At 38.0% G+C, this 14,588-nt stretch overlaps 1 long non-coding RNA gene across 1 annotated transcript in view; it reads left to right on the forward strand.

The window, feature by feature from the left end:
- LOC309666990 overlaps positions 1-9,352 on the forward strand; it is a 34,517-nt gene extending 25,165 nt beyond the window's left edge. The window contains exon 2 of the long non-coding RNA XR_014267454.1: positions 100-9,352. This is a non-coding gene — a long non-coding RNA (uncharacterized lncRNA). The remainder of the gene's footprint in view (positions 1-99) is intronic.
- Positions 9,353-14,588: the final 5,236 nt, after the last annotated feature.

Here is a 14,588-nt window from a genome sequence, read left to right on the forward strand (position 1 = left end):
ATCCATGTACAATGCTTGGTGTCAGTCTATTTATCTCTTGTAAAAATAAAATACAGTGTGTGTGTGTGTGTAAAAAAAAAAAAACCCTATAAATTAGAGTTACATTATAAGAGAAAGTTGTTGTAATTATTATTATTTTTAACTTGCATGTCAAATAAAAAGGGATCAATTACTATTTCTTAAGATTCTGCCAACATAACTAACACCCTAAACCTTTTGGCAACACACCAAAAACAGATAAACACAAAAGAAAACAGTCAAAGCATCTGAGGGTTTATCAGGCAGATTTATTTTAAAAATCTGAAAAAATGACTGCACTTTTGAATCTTATGAAATGTTTGACACCCTGTATTTGAAATCTTTGTTTCAGGCTTATTGCACGTGCTTGCAGCATGTTCCTCTTCAGCTTGTACCTGTTATTTTCTGGATGGATGACTTGCAGAAGAGAATATACATGTACTTTTACCTTTTAATGTTTGACTTGATTACTAATGTTCTTGTGCTGAGACAATGTTGTAAACCAGAGAAGTTTAAGTGCATCGGGTACTAATGTAGGCTTGCCGAGGTTGTGGCAGAGTAATACAGAACAAAGATCACTGCATCAGTCACACCCTGCATTCTAAGTGATTGTATTATGATGTATCAGAATATGTTTCTGTGTTCTTAGGCTGTTAATAGTCAGCTACCATTTCAGCGACAAAGAAAAGCATGAAAGAAAAAGAGAGCAGCTAATTAAAATGTCAATACCATTAGGTTATGCATTTGTTACATGTAACATAGTAGAGTAAAGTAGACATACCAGACTCGACATCCAGATATTTTGTCAATACTTTTTGGAAAGTACATTAAAGAGTAGGGTACTGTTTGGGTGATTCATTTTTCTCTTGATTTATCCAATATGTTCATTGGCTTGACAATACTCCCAAATCAAAACTATCCAGAGAGAATAGCAGTGTATCCATTGCCTCCACAGTCTTAAAATTCGGATTGTCAGATATCAAAGGGTATAGGCAGTCCCTGCTGTTCTATAGGGCTCGTTTTCCCACTTGGCTCATTCAAAGTGTCTAATTAGCAGCCACTCTTATTTCCCATTGCCTTTAGCGTCTCAATCAAGGATTTCTGCTGAAGGAACCCTGCTGCTGGTGCTAGAATTTAAAAAAAAAAAATCATGAAACTCTTATTCATGTAATCAGCCTATAAACACCACCCCTTCATCACCAAGGGAAAAAGTATGATTATCCTTTTTCTCTTCCACATGCACTACTAAGACTAACCTTATATTACTTTCCACTTTTATGTCTGATCTTGGTAATTCTTGTGTCAGGATGGACATAGGGAAGAGGATAGAAGGAAGAAAAAAATGGAAAATTTTTAGGGTTAAGTGAAGTTTCTATTAAGTCTGGAAATATATGCAAATATCCATCTGTTCTCAAGGACATTTTCAGTCTGTAATAGTGCAAAATATGTCCAAAACAAATTACCCTAAAGACTTGAAACTTTGAATGAAACAAGCAAAATTATACATGTTGGATATTTAATTGGTTATTTAAACTTACGCATTAAAAAAAAATAGTTCCGATAGATTTATTTATTCAACAGTAAGTAGTTAGTGGGGTCCATGTGCCAGGCACTTTTCTAGGCGGTGGTGATAAAGAAGTGAGCCGGACATGATCTCTGCATTTAGAAGCTTATGAAAGAGACAGATGGGAAACAGGCAATTGAGAAATGTTTGTGAAAAGCACAAGGTATTCTGGGAGATCTAGGAGAGACACAAATCGTCAGAGCACATAGATATCCTAATAGAATTGACAACTAACCTGTGTCCTAAATGATGAGTAAAATTTAGTAAGGCAGAAAGAGAAGCACTTCTGGAATGGTAGAGTAACAACATCTGAAAACCCACTCCTCCATTGAAGCAACAGGAACATTTGCAAAAATAGTCAAAACTTACATTTTTAGAACTCTGGAAATTAACTACAGGCTTGCAACCATCTAAGGAGCATTATTCAGGAAAAGTAGCTGAATCTTGGTAAGAACTACAGGTGTCGTGGTGTTTCAATGTGGCCTATCCCCATCCCCATCTCTGCAACTCTGGAGCAGCCTTGAAAACCAACAGACTCAAAATCACTATAGCTGTGAACGCCAGCAGCCTAGCAGCCATTAGGTGGGGCTGAGTGGGTCTGCAGCTCAGAGCACACTCTGTGCAAGTACTTGCAGAAAACAATCAGCAACAATTGTTTAACACCAGAGCTGCCCAAGGCAGTGATTCCAGTTGGAGCTAACAAGAAGCTGACCAAAACATTTAAAAGAAACAAACAGGGGAGTAAGATGTTCATAGAGGACATTTAAAACTTCCAACATATTCCTGGAAATCTAGAAGGGCAGGCATACATATAGGACTGTGCATGTGCTCAGGAAAGACGTGGGAGCATCCTGATGTCTCACCTCTGACTGATCATGAGGCACTGTGCAAGCTGAGGTGGAGCTGTCAACTGCCTGCAAGAGCACTGAAGGTGTGCTTCAACACACACAAAGGACCAATCTGCAAAGCCTGAGAGACATACTAGGTCTCTTCATTAGCTGACCACTAGGCTAACCAAGCAGAGACATCAGTGGCCACAAATGACAAAGAATACAGATTATATGGAATTAGTCCAGTAAGGTCACAGAACAAAGAAACAGTCACCAAACAATAAACAAACAAAAACACCTTATGGAATGAGGAATAGATATTGGATTTCCAGACTTACCATATTATATTATTAAAAATATTCAGTTTTCAACAAAAAATTACAGGGTGTGCAAAGAAACAGGAAAATATGACACATAAACAGAAAAAAAAGCAGTCAATGAAAAAATGTCCCTGAGGAAGTCCAGAAGTTGAACATAGTAAAAAAAGATTTTTAAATCAGCTATATAAAATATGGTTAAAGAATTAAAGGAATCCATGTGCAAAAATTAAAAGAAAGTGTGAGAACTCTGTCTTGCCAAATAGAGGATATCATTAAACAGATAGAAATTATAGAAGTAACCAAGTAAAGATCCTGGAGTTGAAGATTACAATAGCCGAAAAAAAATCATTAAAGATGTTAACAGCAGATTTGAAATGTCACAAGAAAGAATTAGCCAATTTGACTATATTTCAATTAAGATTATATAATCTGAGAAACATAAAGAAAAAAATTAAGAAACGTGAACACAGAGACCTATGAGACAATATCAAACATACCAATACATGAGTAATGAGAGCCCCATAAGGAGAGAGAAAAAAAGACAGAAAGAATATTTGAAGTAATAAAGACCAATAACTTCCTAAATTTTTTTTTCTATTTAAAGTATTTTATTATTATTATTTTTTAGCATCTTTATTGGAGTATAAGTGCTTTACAATGGTGTGTTAGTTTTTGCTTTATAACAAAGTGAATCAGCTATACATATACATATATCCCCATATCTCCGCCCTCTTGCATCTCCCTCCCACCCTCCCTATCCCACCCCTCTAGGTGGTCACATACGACCTAGCTGATCTTCCTGTGCCATGCGGCTGCTTCCCACTAGCTACTGATTTTACATTTGGCAGTATATATAAGTCCATGCCACTCTCTCACTTTCTCCCAGCTTACACTTCCCCCTCCTTGTGTCCTCAAGTCCATTCTCTATGTCTACGTCTTTATTCCTGTCCTGCCCCTGTCCCTAGGTTCTTCAGAACCTTTTTTTTTTTTTTAGATTCCATATATATGTGTTAGAATACGGTATTTGTTTTTCTTTTTCTGACTTACTTCACTCTGTATGACAAACTCTAGGTCCATCCACCTCACTACAAATAACTCAATTTCATTTCTTTTTATGGCTGAATAATATTCCATTGTATATATGTGCCACATCTTCTTTATCCATTCATCTGTTGATGGACACTTAGGTTGCTTTCATGTCCTTGCTATTGTAAATAGAGCTGCAATGAACATTGTGGTACATGACTCTTTGAATTATGGTTTTCTCAGGGTATATGCCCAGTAGTGGGATTGCTGGGTCATATGGTAGTTCTATTTTTAGTTTTTTAAGGAACCCCTCCATACTGATCTCCATAGTGGCTGTATCAATTTACATTCCCACCAACAGTGTAGGAGGGTTGCCTTTTCTCCACACCCTCTCCAGCATTTATCATTTGTAGATTTTTTGATGATGGCCATTCTAACTGGTGTGAGGTGATACCTCATTGTAGTTTTGATTTGCATTTCTCTAATGATTAGTGATGTTGAGCATCCTTTCATGTGTTTGTTCACCATCTGTATATGGAGAAATGTCTATTTCTTTGGAGAAATGTCAATTTAGATATATTTAGGTCTTCTGCCCATTTTTTGATTGGGTCAATCAAAAAATTTGATTGGGTTTTTTGTTTTTTTGATATTGAGCTGCATGAGCTGCTTGTATATTTTGGAGATTAACCCTTTGTCAGTTGCTTCGTTTGCAAATATTTTCTCCCATTCTGAGGGTTGTCTTTTCATCTTGCATATGGTTTCCTTTGCTGTGCAAAAGCTTTTAAGCTTCATTAGGTACCATTTGTTTATTTTTATTTCCATTTCTCTAGGAGGTGGGTCAAAAGGGATCTTGCTGTGATTTAAGTCATAGAGTGTTCTTCCTATGTTTCCCTCTAACAGTTTTATAGTCTCTGGCCTTACATTTAGGTCTTTAATCCATTTTGAGTTTATTTTTGTGTATGGTGTTAGGGAGTCTTCTAATTACATTCTTTTACATGTAGCTGTCCAGTTTTCCCAGCACCACTTATTGAAGAGGCTGTCTTTTCTCCATTGTATATTCTTACCTCCTTTGTCAAAGATAAGGTGACCATATGTGCATGGGTTTATCTCTGGGCTTTGTGTCCTGTTCCATAGATCTATATTTCTGTTTTTGTGCCAGTACCATACTGTCTTGATGACTGTAAATTTGTAGTATAGTCTGAAGTCAGGGATCCTAATACCTCCAGCTCCGTTTTTCTTTCTCAATATTGCTTTGGCTATTCGGGGTCTTTTGTGTTTCCATACAAATTGTGAAATTTTTTGTTCTAGTTGTGTGAAAAATGCCATTGGTAGTTTGATAGGAATTACATTGAATCTGTAGATTGCTTTGGGTACTATAGTCATTTTCACAATGTTGATTCTTCCAATCCAAGAACATGGTATATCTCCCCATCTCTTTGTATCATCTTTAACTTTTTCCATCAGTGTCTTATAGTTTTCTGCATACAGATCTTTTGTCTCCTTAGGTAGGTTTATTCCTAGGTATTTTATTCTTTTTGTTGCAGTGGTAAATGGGAGTGTTTCCTTAATTTCTCCTTCAGATTTTTCATCATTTGTCTATAGGAATGCAAGAGATTTCTGTGCATTAATTTTGTGTCCTGCTACTTCACCAAATTCATTGATTAGCTCTAGTAGTTTTCTGGTAGCATCTTTAGGATACTCTATGTATGGTATCATGTCATCTGCAAACAGTGACAGCTTTACTTCTTCTTTTCCGATTTGGATTCCTTTTATTTCTTTTTCTTCTCTGATTGCTGTGGTTAAAACTTCCAAAATTATGTTGAATACTAGTGGTGAGAGTGGACAACCTTGTCTTATTCCTGATCTTAGAAGAAATGGTTTGAGTTTTTCACCATTGAGAACGATGTTGGCTGTGGGTTTGTCATATATGGCCTTTATTATGTTGAGGTAAGTTCCCTCTATAGCTACTTTCTGGAGGGTTTTTATCATAAATGTGTGTTGAATTTTGCTGAAAGCTTTTTCTGCATCTATTGAGATGATCATATGGTTTTTCTCCTTCAATTTGTTAATATCGTGTATCACATTGATTGATTTGCATATATTGAAGAATCCTTGCATTCCTGGAATAAACCCCACTTGATCATGGTGTATGATCCTTTTAATGTGCTGCTGGATTCTGTTTGCTAGTATTTCGTTGAGGATTTTTGCATCTATGTTCGTCAGTGATATTGGCCTGTAGTTTTCTTTCTTTGTGACATCTTTGCCTGGTTTTGGTATCAGGGTGATGGTGGCCTCGTAGAATGAGTTTGGTAGTGTTCCTCCCTCTGCTATATTTTGGAAGAATTTGAGAAGGATAGGTGCTAGCTCTTCTCTAAATGTTGATAGAATTTGCCTGTGAAGCCATCTGGTCCAGGGATTTTGTTTTTTGGAAGATTTTGAATCACAGTCTCAGTTTCAGTGCTTGTGATTGGTCTGTTTGTATTTTCCATTTCTTCCTGATTCAGTCTCAGAATGTTGTGCTTTTCTAAGAATTTGTCCATTTCTTCCAGGTTGTCCATTTTATTGGCACATAGTTGCTTGTAGTAATCTCTCATGATCCTTTGTACTTCTGCAGTGTCAGTTGTTACTGCTCCTTTTCCATTTCTAATTCTATTGATTTGAGTCTTCTCATTTTTTTCTTGATGAGTCTGGCTAATGGTTTATCAATTTGGTTATCTTTTCAAAGAAACAACTTTTAGTTTTATTGATGTTTGCTATTGTTTCCTTCATTTCTTTTTCATTTATTTCTGATCTGATCTTTATGATTTCTTTCCTTCTGCTAACTTTAGGTTTTTTTTGTTCTTCTTTCTCTAATTGTTTTAGGTGTAAGGTTAGGTTGTTTATTTGAGATATTTCTTGTTTCTTGAGGTAGCATTGTATTGCTATAAACTTCCCTCTTAGAACTGCTTTTGCTACATCTCATAGGTTTTGGGTTTTCGTGTTTTCATTTTCATTTATTTCTAGATATTTTTTGATTTCCTCTTTGATTTCTTCAGTGCTCTCTCGGTTATTAAGTAGTGTATTATTTAGCCTCCATGTGTTTGTATTTTTTACAGATTTTTTCCTGTAATTGATATCTAGTCTCATAGCGTTGTGGTCAGAAAAGATACTTGATATGACTTCAATTTTATTAAATTTGCCAAGGCTTGATTTCTGACCCAAGATATGATCTATCATGGAGAATGTTCCATGAGCACTTAAGAAGAAAGTGTATTCTGTTGTTTTTGGATGGAATGTCCTATAAATATCAATTAAGTCCATCTTGTTTAATGTATCATTTAAAGCTTGTGTTTCCATATTTATTTTCATTTTGGGTGATCTGTCCATTGGTGAAAGTGGGGTGTTAAAGTCCCCTACTGTGATTGTGTTACTGTTGATTTCCCCTTTTATGGCTGTTAGCATTTGTCTTATGTATTGAAGTGCTCCTATGTTGGGTGCATAAATATTTACCATTGTTATATCTTCTTCTTGGATTGATCCCTTGATCATTATGTAGTGTCCTTCTCTGTCTCTTGTAATAGTCTTTATTTTAAAGTCTATTTTGTCTGATATGAGAATTGCTACTCCAGCTTTCTTTTGATTTCCATTTGCATGGAATATCTTTTTTCATCACCTCACTTTCAGTCTGTATGTGTCCCTAGGTCTGAAGTGGGTCTCTTGTAGACAGCATATATATGAGTCTTGTTTTGGTATCCATTCAGCCAGTCTGTGTATTTTGGTTGAAGCATTTAATCCAGTCACGTTTAAGGTAATTATCGATATGTATGTTCCTATTACCATTTTCTTAATTATTTTGGGTTTGTTACTGTAGATCTTTTCCTTCTCTTGTGTTTCCTGCCTAGAGAAGTTCCTATAGCATTTGTTGTAAAGCTGGTTTGGTGGTGCTGAATTCTCTTAGCTTTTGCTTGTCTGTAAAGGTTTTAATTTCTCCATCGAAACTGAATGAGATCTTTGCTTGGTAGAGTTATCTTGGTTGTAGGTTTCTCCCTTTCATCACTTTAAATATGTCCTGCCACTTCCTTCTGGCTTGCAGAGTTTCTGCTGAAAGATCAGCTGTTAACCTTATGGGGATTCCCTTGTATGTTATTTGTTATTTTTCCCTTGCTGCTTTTAATATTTTTTCCTTGTATTTAATTTTTGATAGTTATATTAATATGTGTCTTGGCGTGTTTCTCCTTGGATTTATCTTGTATGGGACTGTCTGTGTTTCCTGGAGTTGAATGACTATTTCCTTTCCCATATTAGGGAAGTTTTCAACTACAATCTCTACAAATATTTTCTCAGTCCCTTTCTTTTTCTCTTCTTCTTCTGGGACCCCTATAATTCGAAAGTTTGTACGTTTAATGTTGTCCCAGAGGTCTGTAAGACTGTCCTCAATCCTTTTCATTCTTTTTTCTTTATTCTGCTCTGCAGTAGGTTTTTCCACTGTTTTATCTTCCAGATCACTTATCCGTTCTTCTGCCTCAGTTATTCTGTTATTGATTCCTTCTAGAGAATTTTTAGTTTCATATACTGTGTTGTTCATCATTGTTTGTTTGCTCTTTAGTTCTTCTAGGTCCTTGTTAAACGTTTCTTGTATTTTCTCCATTCTATTTCCAAGATTTTGTATCATCTTTACTATCACTACTCTGAATTCTTTTTCAGGTAAACTGCCTATTTCCTCTTCATTTGTTTGGTCTGGTGGATTTTTACCTTGCTCCTTCATCTGCTGTGTGTTTCTCTGTCTTCTCATTCTGCTTAACTTACTGTGTTTGCGGTCTCCTTTTCACAGGCTGCAGGTTCGTAGTTCCCGTTGTTTTTGGTGTCTTCCCCCAGTGGGTGAGGTTGGTTCAGTGGGCTGTGTAGGTTTCTTGGTGGACTAGTGCCTGTGTTCCGGTGGATGAGGCTGGATCTTGTTTTTCTGGTTGGCAGGACTGCGTCCGGTGGTGTGTTTTGGGGTGTCTGTGACCTTATTATGATTTTGGGCAGCCTCTCTGCTAATGGGTGGGATTGTGTCCCTGTCTTACTAGTTGTTTGGTATAGGGTGTCCAGCACTAGAGCTTGCTGGTCGTTGAGTGGAGCTGGGTCTTAGTGTTGAGATGGTGATCTCTGGGAGAGCTTTTGCTGTTTGATATTACATGGAGTGGGGAGGTCTCTGGTGGATCATTGTATTGAACTCAGCTCTCCTACCTCAGAGGCACAGGCCTGACACCCGGCCAGAGCACCAAGACCCTGTCAGCCACACGTCTCAGAAGAAAAGGAAGAAAAAAAGAAAGAATGAAAGAAAGAAACAAATACCATAAAACAAAGTAAAGTTATTAATATAAAAAATAAAAAATTACTAAAAATAAAAAAATTAAAAAGTAATTAAAAAAGAAGAAAGAAAGTAGAGAGCAACCAAACAAAAAAAGAAATCCACCAATGATAACAAGTGCTGAAAACTATACTAAAAATATAAAACCAAACCAAACCAAACCAAAACCGACAGACAGAACCCTAGGAAAAATGTAAAAGGAAAGCTATACAGACAAAATTACACAAAGAAGCATACGCATACACACTTAGAAAAAGGAAAATATATATATATATATCTATATATTTAAAAAAGGAAGAGAGCAACCAAATCAATGAACAAATCTACCAGTGATAATAAACTGTAAATACTCAACTAAGATAAACATAAAACCAGAAAAAATTAGATGCAGAAAGCAAACCCCAAGTCTACAGTTGCTCCCAAAGTCCACCGCCTCAATTCTGGGATGATTCGTTGTCTATTCAGGTATTCCACAGACGCAGGGTACATCAAATTGATTGTGGAGATTTAATCCGCTGCTCCTGAGGCTGCTGGGAGAAATTTCCCTTTCTCTTCTTTGTTTGCACAGCTCCTGGGGTTCAGCTTTGGATTTGGCCCCGCCTCTGTGTGTAGGTCACCTGAGGGCGTCTGTTCCCACCTAGACAGGACGGGATTAAAGTAGCAGCTGCTTCGGGGGCTCTGGCTCACTCAGGCTGGGGGGAGGGAGGGGTACGGAATGCGAGGTGAGCCTGCGGCGGCAGAGGCATTGTGACGTTGCAGCAGCCTGAGGTGCGCTGTGTGTTCTCCTGGGGAAGTTGTCCCCGGATCACGGGAGCCTGGCGGTGGTGGGCGGCACTGGCTCCCGGGAGGGGCGGTGTGGAGAGTGACCTGTGCTCGCACACAGGCTTCTTGGTGGCGGCGGCAGCAGCCTTAGCGTCTCACCCCCGTCTCTGGGGTCTGCGCTGATAGCCGCGGCTCGCGCCCGTCTCTGGAGCTCGTTTAGGCAGCGCTCTGAATCCCCTCTCCTTGCGCGCGGCGAAACAAAGAGGCAATAAAAAGTCTCTTGCCTCTTCGGCAGCTGCAGACTTTTTCCCAGACTCCCTCCCGGCTAGCCGTGGTGCACTAGCCCCTTCAGGCTGTGTTCACACCGCCAATCCCAGTCCTCTCCCTGGGGTCTGGCCTCCGAAGCCCGAGCCTCAGCTCCCAGCCCCGCCCGCCCCGGCGAGTGAGCAGACAAGCCTCTCGGGCTGGTGAGTGCTGATCGGCACCGATCCTCTGTGTGGGCATCTCTCCACTTTGCCCTCTGCACCCCTGTTGCTGCACTCTCCTCCATGGCTCCAAAGCTTCCCCCCACCGCCACCCCCCGTCTCTGCCAGTGAAGGGCCTTCCTAGTGTGTGGAAACCTTTCCTCCTTCACAGATCTCTCCCCGAGGTGCAGGTCCCGTCCCTATTCTTTTATCTCTGTTTTTTCTTTTTTCTTTTGCCCTACCCGGGTACGTGGGGAGTTTCTTGCCTTTTGGGAGGTCTGACGTCTTCCGCCAGCGTTCAGTAGGTGTCTGTAGGAGTTGTTCCACGTGTAGATGTATTTCTGATGTATTTGTGGGGAGGAAGGTGACCTCCACGTCTTACTCCTCCGCCATCTTGAAGGTTTCAGCTTCCCAAATTTGATGAAAAACTTTACACAAAGCCGAATAAAGTGAAAGAGACCCATACTTGTATCTCTTATAGTAAAATTGTCAAAAAACAAAGACAAAATCTTGAAAGCAGCAAGAGAAAAAAGGTCCATCACATTCAAGTGATGTCTCATCAAAATAATGGTGGCCAGAAGGCAGTGGTGAGGAAATGTTCAAATGTTGACTGTTAACCAAGCTACACTGTCTTTTAAAAATGAAGGAGAAATTAAAATATTTTCAAGTTAATAAAAATGGAGAGAATTCATCGTTAGCAGACCTACAATACAAGAAATACAGCCCTTCAGGCTGAAATGGAAGAAAAAACTGGACAGAAATTATAACCCACACAAAGAAATAGAGAGCACCAATAAAGTAACTACACAGTGAATATAAAGACAGTGAAAATGTATTTTTGTCTGTAATGCTTTCCACCTATCTGATTTAATAAAGCAGTCATCCAAAAACTGTGTTGATAGGTACACAATGTATAAAGATGTAATCCTTATGACAATAAGTGTACAAAGCGGGGGGAGGGAACAGAACAAAGTTTCTGTATACTATTGAAACAAACCTTGTGTCAATTCAAATTAGATTGTTTTAAATTAAGAGGTTAATTGTAATCCTCTGAATAACAACTTAGAAAATAACTGAAGACAATATAGTAAAAAAAACAAGAGGAAATTAAAATGGTACATAAAATATCTCATTAACGCAAAGTAAGCAGTAATAGAGCAATACTTATATGTATGTTTTCCAACCACATTGAAATGAATTTAGAAATAAATACTAAAATGAAATTTTTGGAAATATACAAATAGGAGAAAATTAACCAACATTCATGTCTCTGAGGGGAGAGCTGAGAACCCAGAGGGCAGAGCAATGATTCCAGAAAGCAGAGTCCTAATCCTCAGAGGATTATTTCCAACATTGAAACCTCATGAAGTTTGCCCAGTTGGATTTCTAAATTGCTTGGGACCGATGACTTGAATTTCCTTCCATTTTCTCCTTCACTGAACCAGAATATCTATAACTATTATCCTACACCCATTCCAATGTTGTATTTTGGGAGCAGATAAGTTTTCTATTTTAGTTTTACAGATCCACAGATAGAGAAGAGTTGTGCCCCAGAATGGATTGCAGCTAGAACCTTACCTTCATTAAATTTAGGTGATTTAGATGATGAGACTTGGGAGTTTTAAAATGATGACACTCAGATGAGATTTTTAGACTTTCATCAATGCGGTAATGTGTTGAGACTTTCTAGGAACTTGGAGTAAAGTTAATGCATTTTGCATTTGGGATGCACGTGAATCTTTGGAGGTAGAGTGGAGGGCTGTGGTAGGCAAAATAATAACCCCACGAAATTTCCCATGCCCTAATCCCTATAACTTGTGAATGTTATCTAACACGGCAAAAGAGACTATGTGATTAAGGATATGGTATATGCTATATTGTCATTTCCTAGTAAGTTAAGTTTCTATGAAATGTATAACATCTGTATGTCAATGTTATAGTGCTTAGAGAACAATTTGCTAATAATTGCTAATAAATTGAAGTCCCTGGTTCTCACACATTGACTTTTATGTTTTTAACTAATTTCTATAATTTCTTTGAGGCTGGATTCTTGATCAGAAACACAACTAACAATAAACTGCAGTGTTTGAGGAGAGCTGGAGGGTTATCCCTTTGGTAAACATGGCATTGTATGTGCTGATTCAGTCATCAGAGAACAATAGCTGAAAGTGAGAGTCATTCTTTTCAGAATTGTTGCCTGTAACTTTTAAAAGTTTCTAGCATAAATATGTCTTTTTTATAAAAAAGGTAGGTTAATAGATGTCTGTTATTAGAGGGGTCATTTGGTCCCAGCAAGATTGAATTCTGGGTTGTGTAAACAGGATGAACATTGCTTAACTACAAAGTCAGAAGACAGGGCTCTAGCAATGGGATGTGTGTCTTCATAATTTCTCTTCCTAAAGCCACACTATCAAGAACCTTGAAGGGTCTGAGATTTTATCTTATTTTCAAGTTAACAAGTTATCCTGCCACAGTCTCAGGATGATGGCAGAAGACAAAAATAATCCTGGGTCACAGGCAAAGGGCTTTGTTCCTCACAGCTAGAGTAGTAGCCAGAGTATCAGCCTTTGCATCACTTCCCAGAATCCTAATTCCCACAGGGTGAGGTGGTGAAGTCCAGGTGATGCTTGCACACCATTGGTTGCATTCCAGAAGAACCCAGAGCTTTGCCCATTACAAAAGAACCCACGGTTGCATTCCAGAAGAACCCAAATCTTCTCCAATGGACAATAAGCATGCTTGCCCTTTATTCTAAGAGAAATACACTGTGTATCCTCTAAGGTTATAAATAAACCTACCCTACTCCAGCGTGAGACACTGGCTCTATCTTCTGAGACTGTTTGCTATACCAACATCATTGAAAAGATAGTCCCTAACAAAAGCAGTCAGTGCCTCATGAAGCTGCTCTCATTACATGCACCATTGAGAACTGTTTCCCAACACAGAGGAAGTGAAACTTTGTCTCTGAATTAACATTTACTGTTTTCACTCTAACACCTGGGTATATTTTCCTATAAAGTCTACCATTGTATGGTTTGAGTCTACATGGTTTAGACTTAATTATAGAATAGTTAAATACCAGTATGTTCTGGCTTCTACTGTGCCCTGCTTCAAAAACACTATTGTAGAGCAAAGTATTGTCGAGCCTGGAGCAGCAATATTAGGGCCCATTACGACTAGAGATGACTCCTTCAGGAGTTCCCTCACATGGAGATAATTAGATAAGGGTTAGCTCCTAAGTAGTGTATTGCTTTATTCCCTCAATTAGAATGGCAAGAGACTACTCTCTTCTATATATCTCTGAGGTGATCAAATAACAGTATTAATTCATTGTTACAAATGTAGAAATCTCTCATGATCCTTTGTATTTCTGCAGTGTCAGTTGTTACTTCTCCTTTTTCATTTCTAATTCTGTTGATTTGAGTCTTCTCCCTTTTTTTCTTGATGAGTCTGGCTAATGGTTTATCAATTTTGTTTATCTTCTCAAAGAACCAGCTTTTAGTTTTATTGATTTTTGCTATTGTTTTCTTCATTTCTTTTTCATTTATTTCTGATCTGATCTTTACGATTTCTTTCCTTCTGCTAACTTTGGTGGGTTTTTGTTCTTCTTTCTCTAATTGCTTTAGGTGTAAGGTTAGGTTGTTTATTTGAGATTTTTCTTGTTTCTTGAGGTAAGATTATACTGCTATAAACTTCCCTCTTAGAACTGCTTTTGCTGCATCCCATAGGTTTTGTGTCATCATGTTCAAAAAGTCAGTGTTGTATTTGAGTATATCTTTCCACTTTTAATGAAGATATCTTCCTTAGAAACATGGGTAATTAGAAAATGATTACTATTTCCCCAATGTGTCAGTTTCCTGTGGCTGCTATAACAAATTACCACAAATCTTTTGGCTTAAATCAACAGAAATTTATTCTTATTGTTCTCATTTGTTGGAGATAAAAGTCCCAAATCAGTTTCATTGGGTTGAAATCAAGTTATTGACAAGACTGCACTCTCTCTGGAGTCTCTAATGAAGAATTCATTCTTACTTCTTCCAGCTTTTTTGTGACTTCCGGCATTCCTTGGATTGTGGCCACATCACCAGACCAGGTCTGTCATCAGTGGGGCTTCACAGAACCCTCCCTGATATTTCAGTTTAAAAGAACCTTCAATTTCTTATTCTATACGTGCTTAGTGGTTACCAAGTTTGAATCAGGAAATTACATAACCACACATACCTGGACAACAGAGTTGTCAATGAAATACACAGGATGACTTTTAACAGTGGA

The sequence above is a fragment of the Balaenoptera physalus genome (genome assembly GCF_965194825.1).
Source record: "Balaenoptera physalus genome assembly, chromosome: 9".
Lineage (NCBI taxonomy): Eukaryota > Metazoa > Chordata > Mammalia > Artiodactyla > Balaenopteridae > Balaenoptera > Balaenoptera physalus.